The sequence below is a fragment of the Gopherus flavomarginatus genome, chromosome 25 (genome assembly GCF_025201925.1).
Source record: "Gopherus flavomarginatus isolate rGopFla2 chromosome 25, rGopFla2.mat.asm, whole genome shotgun sequence".
Taxonomy (NCBI): Eukaryota; Metazoa; Chordata; order Testudines; family Testudinidae; genus Gopherus; species Gopherus flavomarginatus.
In genome coordinates, this window is record NC_066641.1 from 12256363 (window position 1) to 12268892 (window position 12530).

At 51.0% G+C, this 12530-nt stretch overlaps 1 protein-coding gene across 1 annotated transcript in view; it reads left to right on the plus strand.

The window, feature by feature from the left end:
• The first annotated feature begins 2295 nt into the window (after nucleotides 1–2295).
• Nucleotides 2296–12530, plus strand: part of STARD3 (StAR related lipid transfer domain containing 3) — a 31136-nt gene continuing 20901 nt past the window's right edge. The window contains exon 1 of the mRNA XM_050935270.1: nucleotides 2296–2411. The gene's annotated coding sequence lies outside the window, so the exon portion shown is untranslated. The remainder of the gene's footprint in view (nucleotides 2412–12530) is intronic.

A 12530-nucleotide genomic window follows, 5' to 3' on the forward strand; every position in this document is an offset into this window, starting at 1 on the left:
AGAACAGTGGCTGTTAGGCTCTCTGTATAAGGATGGGAGAGGCAGGGGAAATAGGGTCAGGTACAGGATGGGCAGCACCCGTGCAAGCTTCCTCGTACTGACCTGCCAGACTCCCCTCTCAGTGAAGGGGGCAGTCAGGATCCAGTCAGTCTTTGGCCTCTCTGCTGAGGCTTCCACCAAGGAGGTGGAGTGGTGGTGGGTTTTTGTGGTATGGAGCCACACCTGCTAGGTTCAGACAGTAACAACTTCCCACCCAAGCTGGGCCAGAGTAGAAGCAGTGACCTAGGTCTGAGGGTCTCTGTAATCCACCACCAGCCCCTGAATTCAGTTGGCCATTAAGCCCCATGACCCATATACTGTACTCAAGAGATGCCACTGAAATCAACAACTGTTAGGTGCCTAAATAGTTTTCAGGATCTGGGCCCTTGTCTGTTTTCTTGCCTCTGGAGGTTATTAGTCCAGCTGATCCCACCTCACTACACCTTATTGTGCTCCTCCCAGTCTGTGTTTTAAGTACACACACAGGTTTGGTTGCCCAACCCAGCATCATCAAGGGCCACCTTTGTTTTTGTCCAGGGACTGGTTTTTGCTTTGGCTGGCATGGGAACTGCTCACAGCAAGGGCATTGTTGCTCAGGAGCAGCGGCTTGAGTGAAGCCAGCAATACCCTCGTTCCACCAATTGACTTCTCACAAGGAAATAAATAGAGTTGCCAAGATGCAGTGTCCTGGCACCTGTCCCACTCTGGACAAGGGCCAGTTTCATGTTATCAACAAATTCAGTCTGCATTCTCCAGTCAACACAAGCCTGTTTCTTTTCCTGATCCCTTCCCGCGGGAAGGTGGCAGACTTGTAAGGGCTTGTTCTCAGCTGATCCAATGAGGAATGCAGTGGACTACCCACATCTCTGGGCTGGAAATCCTGGCTCAGAGGGGACTAGCTACCATATTGTACTGCCATTTAGGGCACATGGATTTGGGGGACAGAGATGAAGTGATTTCTCCAAGGTCATGCTGAATACAGATTTCCTGACTCCCAGTCCTCTAGCCAGAGAACCACAGACTCCACTGACCTCCGTGGGTTTCCTCCTGACTAGCAATGGCTACCAGCAAATGAGCTGAAAGTCAGGTGATGTGCAATCCCAATCCATCGCTTTCCGAGTGCCTGTGCTCCCTCCACAGCCTCAAGGGCCCAACTCTCCTCTCGGTTACGCTTGCTTTGCAGCAAAGCAACTCCACTAACTTTAGTAGTTACTCGTGATTTGCCCCAGTGTAAGCAAGACGGGCCTGAGGAGTTTGAGGCAAACTGCTGAGGCTCCAAAGGGAGAATGGAGGCTGATGAAAGCCTTGGACTGTTTCTAGACAGTTGTCCATTCTCCCCTGCACCTCCTTGCTGCTTGGACCTCAGGACAAGCTCCTGGTCCTGTGCTCAGATCACAGCTCATCCCAGTCAGTTGAGAAAGTTGAAAATCAAGGCAGACAGCCCTGGGGGGCGGGGGGGGGGGGGGAATCCGCAGCACAGAGAGCCAGCACCAGCTCACAGTCACGTTCTATTATCAGGGGAGGAGGGGGTGTCCCAGGGCTCCTATCTCCATGTGCCAAGCAGGAACCAGGATGCTGGCAGCTCCGCAGATTCCTTAGCCTGAAGAGATTCTGCCTTATGCCAGCGTCTGCCTGCGCCGCGCCCATCCCCACAGGGAGCCCCTTACATTAGACCCTTCCTAGCGCAGGGGCAGTGAGAGGGGGCTCCCAGCCATCCCCACGTAGGGGTGTCCTCCCCCCACAAACAGGGGCTCTCTCCCCCCCACAAATGGGGCTCCTCTCATGTAGGGGTGTCTTCTCCCCACAGGCTCTCCCCCCCACAAATGGGGCTCCCCCCACGTAGGGGTGTCCTCCCCCCACAAACAGGGGCTCCCCCCCACAAATGGGGCTCCCCCATCCAGGGGTGTCCTCCTCCCACAAACAGGGGCTCCCCCCCACAAATGGGGCTCCTCTCATGTAGGGGTGTCTTCTCCTCACAGGCTCTCTCCCCCCACAAATGGGGCTCCCCCCACGTAGGTGTGTCCTCCCCCCACAAACAGGGGCTCTCTCCCCCCACAATTGGGGCTCCCCCATCCAGGGGTGTCCTCCCCCCACAAACAGGGGCTCCCCCGCTCTGGCTGTCCAATGCCCAGCAGCCTGTCCCCAGTCCCCCTCTCCCCGTGATGGTTTCTCCCCAATATCTCTCCCCCGCTCCATCCCGGATGGTCTCTCCCACAAGCAGGGGGCGGGAGTCTCGATCTCTTCCGGGGTCAGGGGTCACGCCGGCGCCATGTGGAAGCGCCCTATGGGTAGCGCGGGGCCCGGAAGCTGCTTGTCCCGCGCCGGGATCTGCTTCCGGCCTGAAGCTGTCAGCGGCGCCGGGAGATGAGCAGGTACCGCTGGGGCCGTCCCGTGCCCGGACCCCCGGGGTCCGCCCGCCCTGAGACCCCGGGCTCTGGCGTCCTGCTGCCCCCCCCCGCGTCCGTCTGTCCGTCCTGCTGTCCCCTCCCCCCCGCCGGGTCCGTCTGTCCGTCCTGCCCCCCCCCCGCCGGGTCCGTGCGTCCGTCCTCCCCCCCGCCGCGTCCGTGTGTCCGTCCTGCCCCCCCCCCGCCGGGTCCGTGCGTCCGTCCTGCTCCCCCCGCGTCCGTGTGTCCGTCCTGCCGTCCCCTCCCCCCCGCCGCGTCCGTGTGTCCGTCCTGCTGTGCCCCCCCCTGCCGCGTCCGTGTGTCCGTCCTGCTGTCCCCCCCCCGCGTCCGTGCGGCCCGGACCCCCCGCCGCCGCGTCTGCCCTTCCCTCCGCGTCCGTCCGTCTGTTCCGGACCCTCCCCAGCGCCGGGTCTGTCTTCCCCCCCTGCGTCCATCTGTCTGTCCCGTCCTCCCCCCATCCTCCATGTCTGTCTGTCTCGGACCCCCCCACCCCCCGCGTCTGTCTGTCCGTCCCAGGGACCCTTCTCACTTGCCCACTCCCCTCTCGGTGTCTGTCCCAGGGGCCTTTATTCCTCCCCCCCCATTGGTGTCTGTCCGCCCCCCTCGACATGCTGCGCGGGGGGTGTCAGGCTTTCCCCTCTCCTGGGATGTGACCCCTGCTCTGATCCGGGACGGGGCGGGTTGCAGGCTGTGATCTGTGCCAGGCGTGGGGAGCTGGGGCTGGTTAGCAGGCTCAGTCTGACTCTAGTGGAGCCCCCTCACTTGAGGGGGGTGCCCGAGGGGCAGCTCCTTCTGTTCAGCGCCATTGTCCGAGGGGCCCAGCTGACCCCTTTGCGTGGCTCTGTGGTGATGCTTTGGTGGTCATTGGTGTGTTGTCCTCATTGTGCACAGGAGCGGCACCAGGGTTTTTGGCCCCCTAGGTGGGGGTCCTTCCGTGCTCCCGGTCATTGGTGGCAATTCTGCGGCGGGGGGGGGCACTCCTTCCACACTCCTGGTCTTCGAGGCACTTCGGCGGCGGGTCCCGGAGCTAGTGAAGGACCCGCCACAGAATTGCGGCAGATGACCCAGAGTGCGGAAGGATCCCCCACCACCCAATTGCGGCCCTCCCAAATCCTGGCACCCTAGGCAACCGCCTAGGTCGCCTAAATGGAAACGCCGGCCCTGATTGTGCACAATTTGCCTGTTAGCTCCATGGAAAGGCAGCTTGGAGGGAAGAAATAAGAGAATACTGATTCCCAGAAATCCTCTGGGGGTGACACATGTAACAGTGTTCAAGGCTGGGGGTCCGGACTCCTGAGTCTGCTACTGAGTGGCTATGTGACTGGGCAAGTCCCATCCTCTCTCTGTACTCCAGTTTCTGTGTGTGTTTAAGTAATGATACTAGCTTCCATTTGTAAATTGCTTTGAGGTCCACGGGGGAAGAAGTGCTATCTATGTATCACATCTCCTACTCACCCGCAGGACAGCTCCATCCGTATAAGAGAGATTCCTCTCATCGGCCACTGCCAATTCACCACCTTCATATTCTCTCTGTCCTGGTGGTCCCGAAAAGTCTTTGAGAAACACTGGTCCCTTGGTACCAGTTATCGTAGTGTGATGGCTTACCTGTGGGCTCAGATTCTGGATTTTTCTCCCATTAATAACCCAAGTGTTTGCAAATGTTTATTTCAAAACTTTAGCATTATCCTGATTCTTGGTGGTGTTAAAAATTCCCAAATTTCTAATAATTTTAATTTAAAAAAACTGAACATTTAAAATGTACTTTATGTGGGGGGTTTTGTTTGGTTTTTTTAATAAATGTTTCTCACAGTTCTGCAAATAAATACTTCAGCAGACTGGTTATGAAAATTTTCACTCTTTCCAGTCAGTCTTTGAGTCACTTCCACTTCTAATTTTTTTCCGTTCTACAGGAGAACGTATTAGGTTTCTATCGGAATTTTTTTAAAACTTATGGAATTTAAAATCTGAGCCAGGTTTGACCCATTTACATTTTTGTACTAGCAGGAAATTTAAAAACAAACCCTCAATACTTATTACTCTTGTTATTGGTATTGCAGTAGAACTTGAGGCCGTGGTCAGGAGTGGAGTCATATTGTGCTGAGTGTTGTGTAATTTCAATTGTTAAGCTGTTAAAACAGGAGCTGTTTCTTATTCTGTTTGTCTAGCATAGTAGGTCTCTAGTCAATCTAGATACTTACTTGGCCCTCATCCTATGGCATCTGAATGCATCGCAATTATTAATATATTTTATCTTTGCAACATCACTGTGAGGGAGGGAAATATTATTCCCACAGGGAAGGTTCGTTGATTTGCCCAAGATTACATACGAAGTCTGGAGCTAAACAGGGATTTGAACACAGATCTCCTGAGTCCAAATCCAGTGTCTTATCCCTTAGGTCATCCTTCTGTATTGGTTGGGGCCTCTAGATGCTACAGGATTACAAAGAAGAAATAATACTAACATAGTTAAGAGTAAGTAAAGTCTCTGCCCCAGAGTGCCTACAGTCTGGCTAAACAAAGCAGATGAAGGACCTGGGGAAAGGGTTGCAGCATGCTAAAGCAGGGGAGGGCAGACTTTTTGGCCTGAGGGCCACATTGGGGTGTGGAAATTGCATGGCGGGTCATGAATGCTCACAAAATTAGGGGTAGGGGTATGGGAGGGGGTGAGGGCTCTGGCTGGGGGATGCGGGCTCTGGGATGGGGCTGGAAATGAGGAGTTTAGGGTGCGGGAGGGGACTCTGGGTTGGGGTGCAGTGGGGGGGTGAGGGCTTGGGGGGGCTGGGGATGAGGGATTTGGGAAGCAGGAGGGGGCTCCAGGCTGGGATCAAGGGGTTTAGAGGGCAGGAGGGGGATCGGGGCAGGGGTGTGAGGGCTCTGGCTGGGGCTGTGGGCTCTCTATGGGGCTGGGGATGAGAGGTTTGGGGTGCAGGAGAGGACTCTGGGCTGGGACCAATGGGTTTGGAGGGCAGGAGGAGGATCAAGGGTAGGGCAGGCTGTTGGAGCCTGGGGGTGATGGTGGTGGTGAGGGCTCTGGCTGGCGGTGGGGATGGGGATGAGGGGCTTGGGGTACAAGAGTGGGCTCTGGGCTGAGATTGAGGGGTTTGGAGGGTGGGGGGGGATCAGGGCCGTGGCAGGGGATTGGGGTGGGGGGCCTCAGGAATACAGGCTCCAGGCAGCACTTATTGCAAGTAGCTCCCTGAAGCATGTCCCCACTCCAGCTACAAGGTGCGGCCTGGTGGCTCTGCACCCTGCCCTGTCCACAGGCACCACCCCTGCAGCTCCCATTGGCCGGGAACTGTGGCCAATGGGAGCTGTGGGGGCGGTGCCTGTGGATGGGGCAGCACACAGAGTGACCTGGCTGTGCTTGCACATACTACGTAGGAGCCAGAGGGGGGTCTTGCCGGCTGCTTCCTGGGAGCTGCATGGAGCGGGCCAAGCCCCAGACTCCACTCTCTGGCTGGAGTGCAGGAGCAGTGCAAGCCCCAGACCCCGCTCTCCAGCAGGAACTGAGGGCCGGATTAAATGATCTGATTGGCCGGATGTGGCCCGCAGGCCGTAGTTTGCCCACCTCTGTGCTAAAGATAGGTAGATCCAATGTGTAAAATCGCACTTGATCATATTTCACATTAGTCATTGATTAATAGATAAAACTGAGAGCAAATAAGGGGCATCAGTTGTCTAGAAGAGTAGCAGTGCTACAGTTTGGGGTTCTCACTGCAAATCTTGATTGGCAATGGAATCTGATGTTTGAGTGAGGGAGAAACTGATGATTACCAATGACTTTCTGATTTAAATCAATTCCTTCCAAAGCTGCTTTATTCACTAATTCGCCAAGGGCACCATTACATTTAAGTGGCTTAAAATGATCTGATCTGGTTTTTTGGCAGTAGTGATAATAAATAGGAGAGTCCACCTAGCAGTGAGGAGAGGAGAGAGCACTCTGTAGACGGTAAACATTTATTAGAAGCATTCAGAGACGGAGATGGGGAGCTAAAAGCTGTAGCAATGTTTCCTAATGCCACCTTGTGCTTCCATCCAGAGACCTCAAGCTGCTATTATAAATATTAACTAGTTAGGCCTCTTAACCCTTGCTGGGAAGTGGTATCATCTCCTGCCTGCAGATGGGGAAACTAACGCATACAGAGATGAAGTGATTTGCTTAAAGTCACGCCAAATCATTGATAGAGCTGAAAGCAGAACTCTGCTCCTGACTTGCAGACCCCCCGCTCTGTCTGTTTAACAACACTTACCAGAAGGAATAAGTGAAGAACGTCCCTAGAGCTTGCTGTGACTTCCAGTGTCGATGAAGCTGTGTGGTGGTCACTCATCTAGAACATGTAACCTGAAAGGCTGGTGCTTATGTGGTAGTAGTAATTCTATATTTAGAGGCTTGTGTTGCAAACATTGCCTTTGCTGGGCAGCTTGTCAGAATTAACTCTTTGTTTTTGTTGGTGCTATTTTTTTTTTGAAGTCTAAATACTACTATTGTTTCTCTTTTCTGGGGGTAGGAGAGCATTTCATAGGGGTCTGACTATGTTTACACCAGGAGAATGACTCATTGTAGGAAATGTTTATCCTATTAATCAGTGCAATTTTGTCCTGAATGAGGACAAACGTTCATGCTTTAAAAACACATTAGCTAGTTGTGATTAACCCTAACTTGTCCTGTCTCCATTAGCTACTAAGTCATGTTTTAAAATCTTGTTAGTTAAGATGTTTTCCGACGTGATGTGTAGTCATCACCTCAGAGCCTTTATGATTCTCCACTTTCCTGTTCTTGCTTTGTAGCTGCCATTACTTTTCAAGCTAAGGACAAGGCTAGAGGGCAGGACTTTCAGGGGTCTGCCTGTCCAACCTGCCCCGTGGTGTCCCTGCTTCCCAATACTGCTTCCCCCTCACGCTGAACCTCTGCTGATATCTCGTCCCTTCTACTTCAGCCCTGGGATCCCTGCACAGCAGAAGTGTTGAATATGTCTGCTTTTGCCATTGTTGCTAATGATTTTTCACTGGGTGCTGCTACGAGTATTGTCCAAACTTGAAGGCTGTAAAACTTTATGGTCTGAGGAGACTGCTGTTGTGTGTCTTGGAGCGCTGCGTTGATCTGAAAACGCATACAATGCGGCATGCTTCTTGTTGGTCTGCTTGAAAGCAATGGTTCAAAGGTGTGCTTTGGCCCTGGCAGCAGCTGCATGAGCAAAAAAAAAGTGACCTAACTTTGCGAAGACTGTTGCAACTCTCCCCACCCTACAGTAATGCTGGTTACAGTCCAGAAGAACTTTGTACTGATCAGTGGGCAGTTCCTCATGTGTTTATAAATCTGAATCTTTCTAAGCGTTTGTGTCACATGGCTCACCATTGGATCTGAGCACCTAGCGAAAGGTGATGACGCAAGTGAAAGAGGATTTTGTAACTTTAAATAAATCTCCATTAAAAGTACAGTGAAAATCTGATCCGTCTCTTTACACTGTGGTGTACTTTATTATTGATGCACTGCTGTTGAGTGCATGAAATTTTGTAGACAAATGCATCCACCGTTCCCTGTTCTGAGCAGCATGCGAACTGAACCCAAGCCCTTGAGTGAATAAGTGGTCTCTTGGTAAAATTTAATGGCAGATTAAATTTAGATGAAATAAAAGGAAATGCTACTTCACATGGAATGTAATCAGCCTGTGGCAGTCACAATTCCAGGAAGCTAGTGGCAAACTGGATTTTATCCACGACTGCATAGTAACATCTGAAGTGCTACAGTGGGGCCTGAGGAGGTCATGGCAGTTCTCCACCCATGAGCCCCTTAATGCTAGGAGTAGTTTGTGGATATGAGGTGAATTTTATTTCCTTTAAAAGCATCTGATATTGGTCACTGCTCGAGGCCAGAAACTTAATGGAGTAATGGCCTAATAGCAAATCTTACGTTTCCTAAACCTACTTTCAGATAAACTTGATCAGTTGCATGTTTAATTCTAATCTTTACATGAGGCCCTGAGAGTCTCCTCATTAAGGTCGGTCTCTAAACTCAAGCTGGCAGTTGCTGGTGATCGTTAATAAAAACAGTGATTAGAGACTAGAGATTTCATCGCACAGTTGTGAGACCTTGAGTTGCCAGTCTGCACGCTGGCTTTTCGCAGCTGATCTGCAGTGGCATGGAAATTAGCCTTCCTGAATACTTAGGCAGGGTGTTTTTTCTGCTGACTTGCAGGCTCAGGGATGGGAGGGAAGTGGTCGGTGTCAGACGGTAAACTCCAGGAGGGAAGGGAAGAAGTGTAAACCCCAGACTCAAAGTTGCTATGATCAGAGAGCACAATGGAGTTGGTGTGAATCAGAGGCTTAAACGATTAAGTTGCCACTGACGTCTTCTGAAAATTGTTTTGATAGTGTGAAGGGCTAATGAGGCGGCTGCACTGGGAGGGGTGTTCGCTCACAGATTGGATGCAGACAGGCTACTGTCATTTTGAATAAAGAAGGAACCTAGATATGGCTGCATCGTGTGATCCTGATTTTTTTTTCTATAGGTTTCAAGGGATGTTGGAAAAATGGGGTGAGTCACAAGGCTTTGGGGAGGGGGGGGTTCTTTTGATACCCTAGTCACAGAGCACGGCTGAGAGCTGCCGTCCGTTTTTATAGTTGCTCTCTACAATTAGCATGGCCCCTGTAAAGCCTGTTGCCATTCTTCGCCATGCTCTGGATAGCCTCGGGTGCACACACCAGTAACATAGCCAGAATGCAGTAAATAAGGGGGCTGCCCGAAGGCTGGCAGGGATTGTGTATCACACAGCATGCTCTGTCCAAATTGTTCTGCCCCTAGGAAAGGAGAGAGAGTGAGCTCCCTTAGGGCATGCTCAGCCCTGCAGGATCAGTAAGCTGCGTGGCTCAGACAACATAGGGCTTTGGAGAAAGGCTCTTGACAACAGTGAGATTAAATGCCAGAAGAGAGTTCTTTGCGGGGTCGTTGTGCTAGATCAGTGATACTCAGCCACAAGTGGCTCTTTAATGTGTGTCCTCTTTGCAGCACATATTAAAACGCCATGTGAGTTAATTGTTAACCAGTCAGGATGTTTCACTATGCTATTAACCAATTGTAGTTGCTAAAATGATCCTACTAGGTCAGTCATTTTGCTGTGAGAAAATATAGGATATATATAAATAGTAAATAATGAATTCGCACTGCTATGGCTCTTTTGGGTAATGGTGATCATTAATTTGGCTCCTGACCCACTGAGGTCTGAGTATCTGTGTGCTACATGGTCCTGAATGAGCACACGGGATCGAAACCCCCACCCAGATGTCCACATCTGTATCCAACTTGCAGTTTGGGTTCAGTTTCCTAACGTACCCCGGGCCGCTGCTGACCCAGGACTATTAGGAAGACTGCTGATGCCTTGTCAGTTTTGATTGGCAGCAGGAGGAAGTCAGGGTGTGAAGGAAGGGGAGGAGGGGAGCCTGTCCTTCAGCAGTGCTGCTGTTGAGTCACCACCGTGTGACTGAGTAACCCCAAGTGCATTGGGACCAAGAGTGAATTCTCAAGCTGAGAATCCCTTGTCTGTCTTCCTGCTGCCCTAAATGTTGCCTGGTGTCTAGCGAAAGAAGCTCCAGACATAAAGTGGCTTAAAGGTCACTGCTCTCCTGCTTGTGGGGGAGGACACGCGCAGCTTTGGGTTTTGATTAACCTCTTCTTGTAACACCAAATACTTGATTACTGTTAAGGCACATGACTGTAATGCCTCACGTCTCCTGGGAGCATCTGGTTCAGTGACGGAAAGTCTCACTGGGTAGGGGAGGGAGAGTCACCGGTGGAAACTGAGCCTTGTGGTAAGGAGTGTGTCATCGCTAGAACTCTGACAGCAATTCGTCTGAGCTCGGGGATGGTGACCCCTGACGGAGGGGCTGGGTTGGAGAAACAAGGGGCCTGTCTGCATTCGGGTCTGAGCAAAAATCTGAACTGGGAAGGGAGAAATGAAGCCCATCAGACAAATCCAACTTTGATTAATGTCAGGCCTACTCCATGAGGAGGCTTCACCCTGTTCCTGGGTGGGTGCGAGAGCCGGTAATAAGGACTCGAAGAGTTGAGCGTAGTACAGTCTAATACACAATCTGGTTCAGTTGGGATGTGATGGGGCTGGAATTGTGCAGCTTGAAATGGGGAGGCGGGGTCCTCACATTGCTGAGTAGCCATCCCAGCTCTGGGGGAGTCTCGTTTGACTCCCAAAGAAGATACGTGTCCCTGGGTCAGAGCTGGCTGCAATACCAAGCTTTGGGTGTCTGAAAGGAAACCGTATGATCTCTTCCTTGTTCCTTCTCGTGGGGTGGGGTGGGGGGTAGTGGCAGTTTGTGGGGATCTGCCATTCAGAGGAAGGGAAAAGCTGTTTCTGCAGAGGGGCACTCGGATGGGGTACTGAAAACCACCTGGGGATAAATACAGCAGAGGCTCACCCCTCCACCTGAGTCGCTGGTTTGTGGCCTTCCTGCCTTTTTGTCCCTCCCAGGTAGGGCTTTCATGAGATGAACCAGGATCAAGGGGTCTGAGGCACTGGCCCTTCAGCAGCGTTGTGGCGTGGAGCATGAAGCAGGATCACTGCTGCCTCTTCACAGCCCTTCCTCCTCCTGCTTGCAGAGTGAAATTCTGAGGTCAGGCTGCCAGCTGTGGGGGAGGATTTAGACATAGCCTGGATGGCACCTACCATGGGCACCGCTCTATAGGAAGGATTCTGCTACAGAAGAAACTCTTTGCAATGGGCAATCAGCTATGCCGTGGGGGAGCACCTTCTGAGCAAGGAGGACTGGCGGTGCCCCATGGAAAGGATGTGCTTGGATTCCTAAGGGAAGCAGAGGTGAGAGGACACCAAAATATTGTGTGGGGCACCAATATACTTATGCCCAGCCCTGCTCCCAGCTCACACTTCTAATAGGGATGCTGTTTGGGGAGGCAGGAGGAAGGATTTCTTCTGTGTTGCACTTCAACAAACATCTCAGCAACTGTTTCCAGCAGGTGTGGAGCACCCTTCCTCAGCTAGTTCACATGCCCACCTCTTCAAGTAAAAATCCAGCTGCTAACAGCGGAGTTCATAGAGGATTTTGAGAGGCTGTTTCTATGGATAAACCCCCACCCAAAACTTGTGTTAAAAGTAAAACTTTGTATGATCAGAATGGAGACAAGAACCAGATTACTACCTTGCTACTCTGCTATTCACTGATCTCCTCTCTCCCTCCCTCCAGCCTTGTCTTTGTTCTCTCGCTTTACAATGTTAGCTCTTTGGGACAGGCCCTAGCACAGGGGTCAGCAGCCTTTCAGAAGTGCTGTGACGAGGCTTCGTTTATTCACTCTGATTTAAGGTTTCGCGTGCCAGTCGTACATTTTAATGTTTTTAGAAGGTCTCTTTCTATGTCTATAATATAGAACAAAACTATTGTTGTATGTAAACCCCTGCCCTAGCATTTTGTGGGAGCTACCAGAAACAAATACATAATAGGACCCAGGCAGTAACCTTCAGAATCATTGGTACAGACGCTAATTTGTCATGAAAGACTTTAAAGAGAAGCTGCAAAAGTTTGCTTTCAAAATCACGCCCCAAATTTTATAAGATTCCAGCACCAGGGGAAAGCGTATTCAGTAGATAATCTGTACCTGCCTTCTGGGGTGTTGAACATTAATTAACATTTGTAAAGTGGTGTATAAGTGCTAATTATTGTTATGATCAAAAATGTAATTGCTGTGTGTTAACAAAATTACCTCTCTGCGATCCTGAGAGAGAGAGAGAGAGATCTGAGCTGTCTGTGCCATGTCACTCTGGCAAAGAAACAGAGAAATGTGCAATGTGGATTTCTCCCCTTTATTAGGGAGTAAGTGGTGGTTACATTTAAAAACGTGTCTATTCTCTAGGGAATCCAGGACTTTTTTTTTTAACTTATTGTAAATCCTCTGTAGTTCATCTCTTTGAAAGGATCCAAGTCTAATAATCTCTTGAGGCAGTTTGTCTTCTGATACAGTATTTGGTGTAAAATCTGCAACTATCAAAGGAGGTGACTTGAGAATTAGTTGTTAAAGCCGTTTTATGAGCTGAGAAGACACATCGGTAATGGGACGTCTAGTGA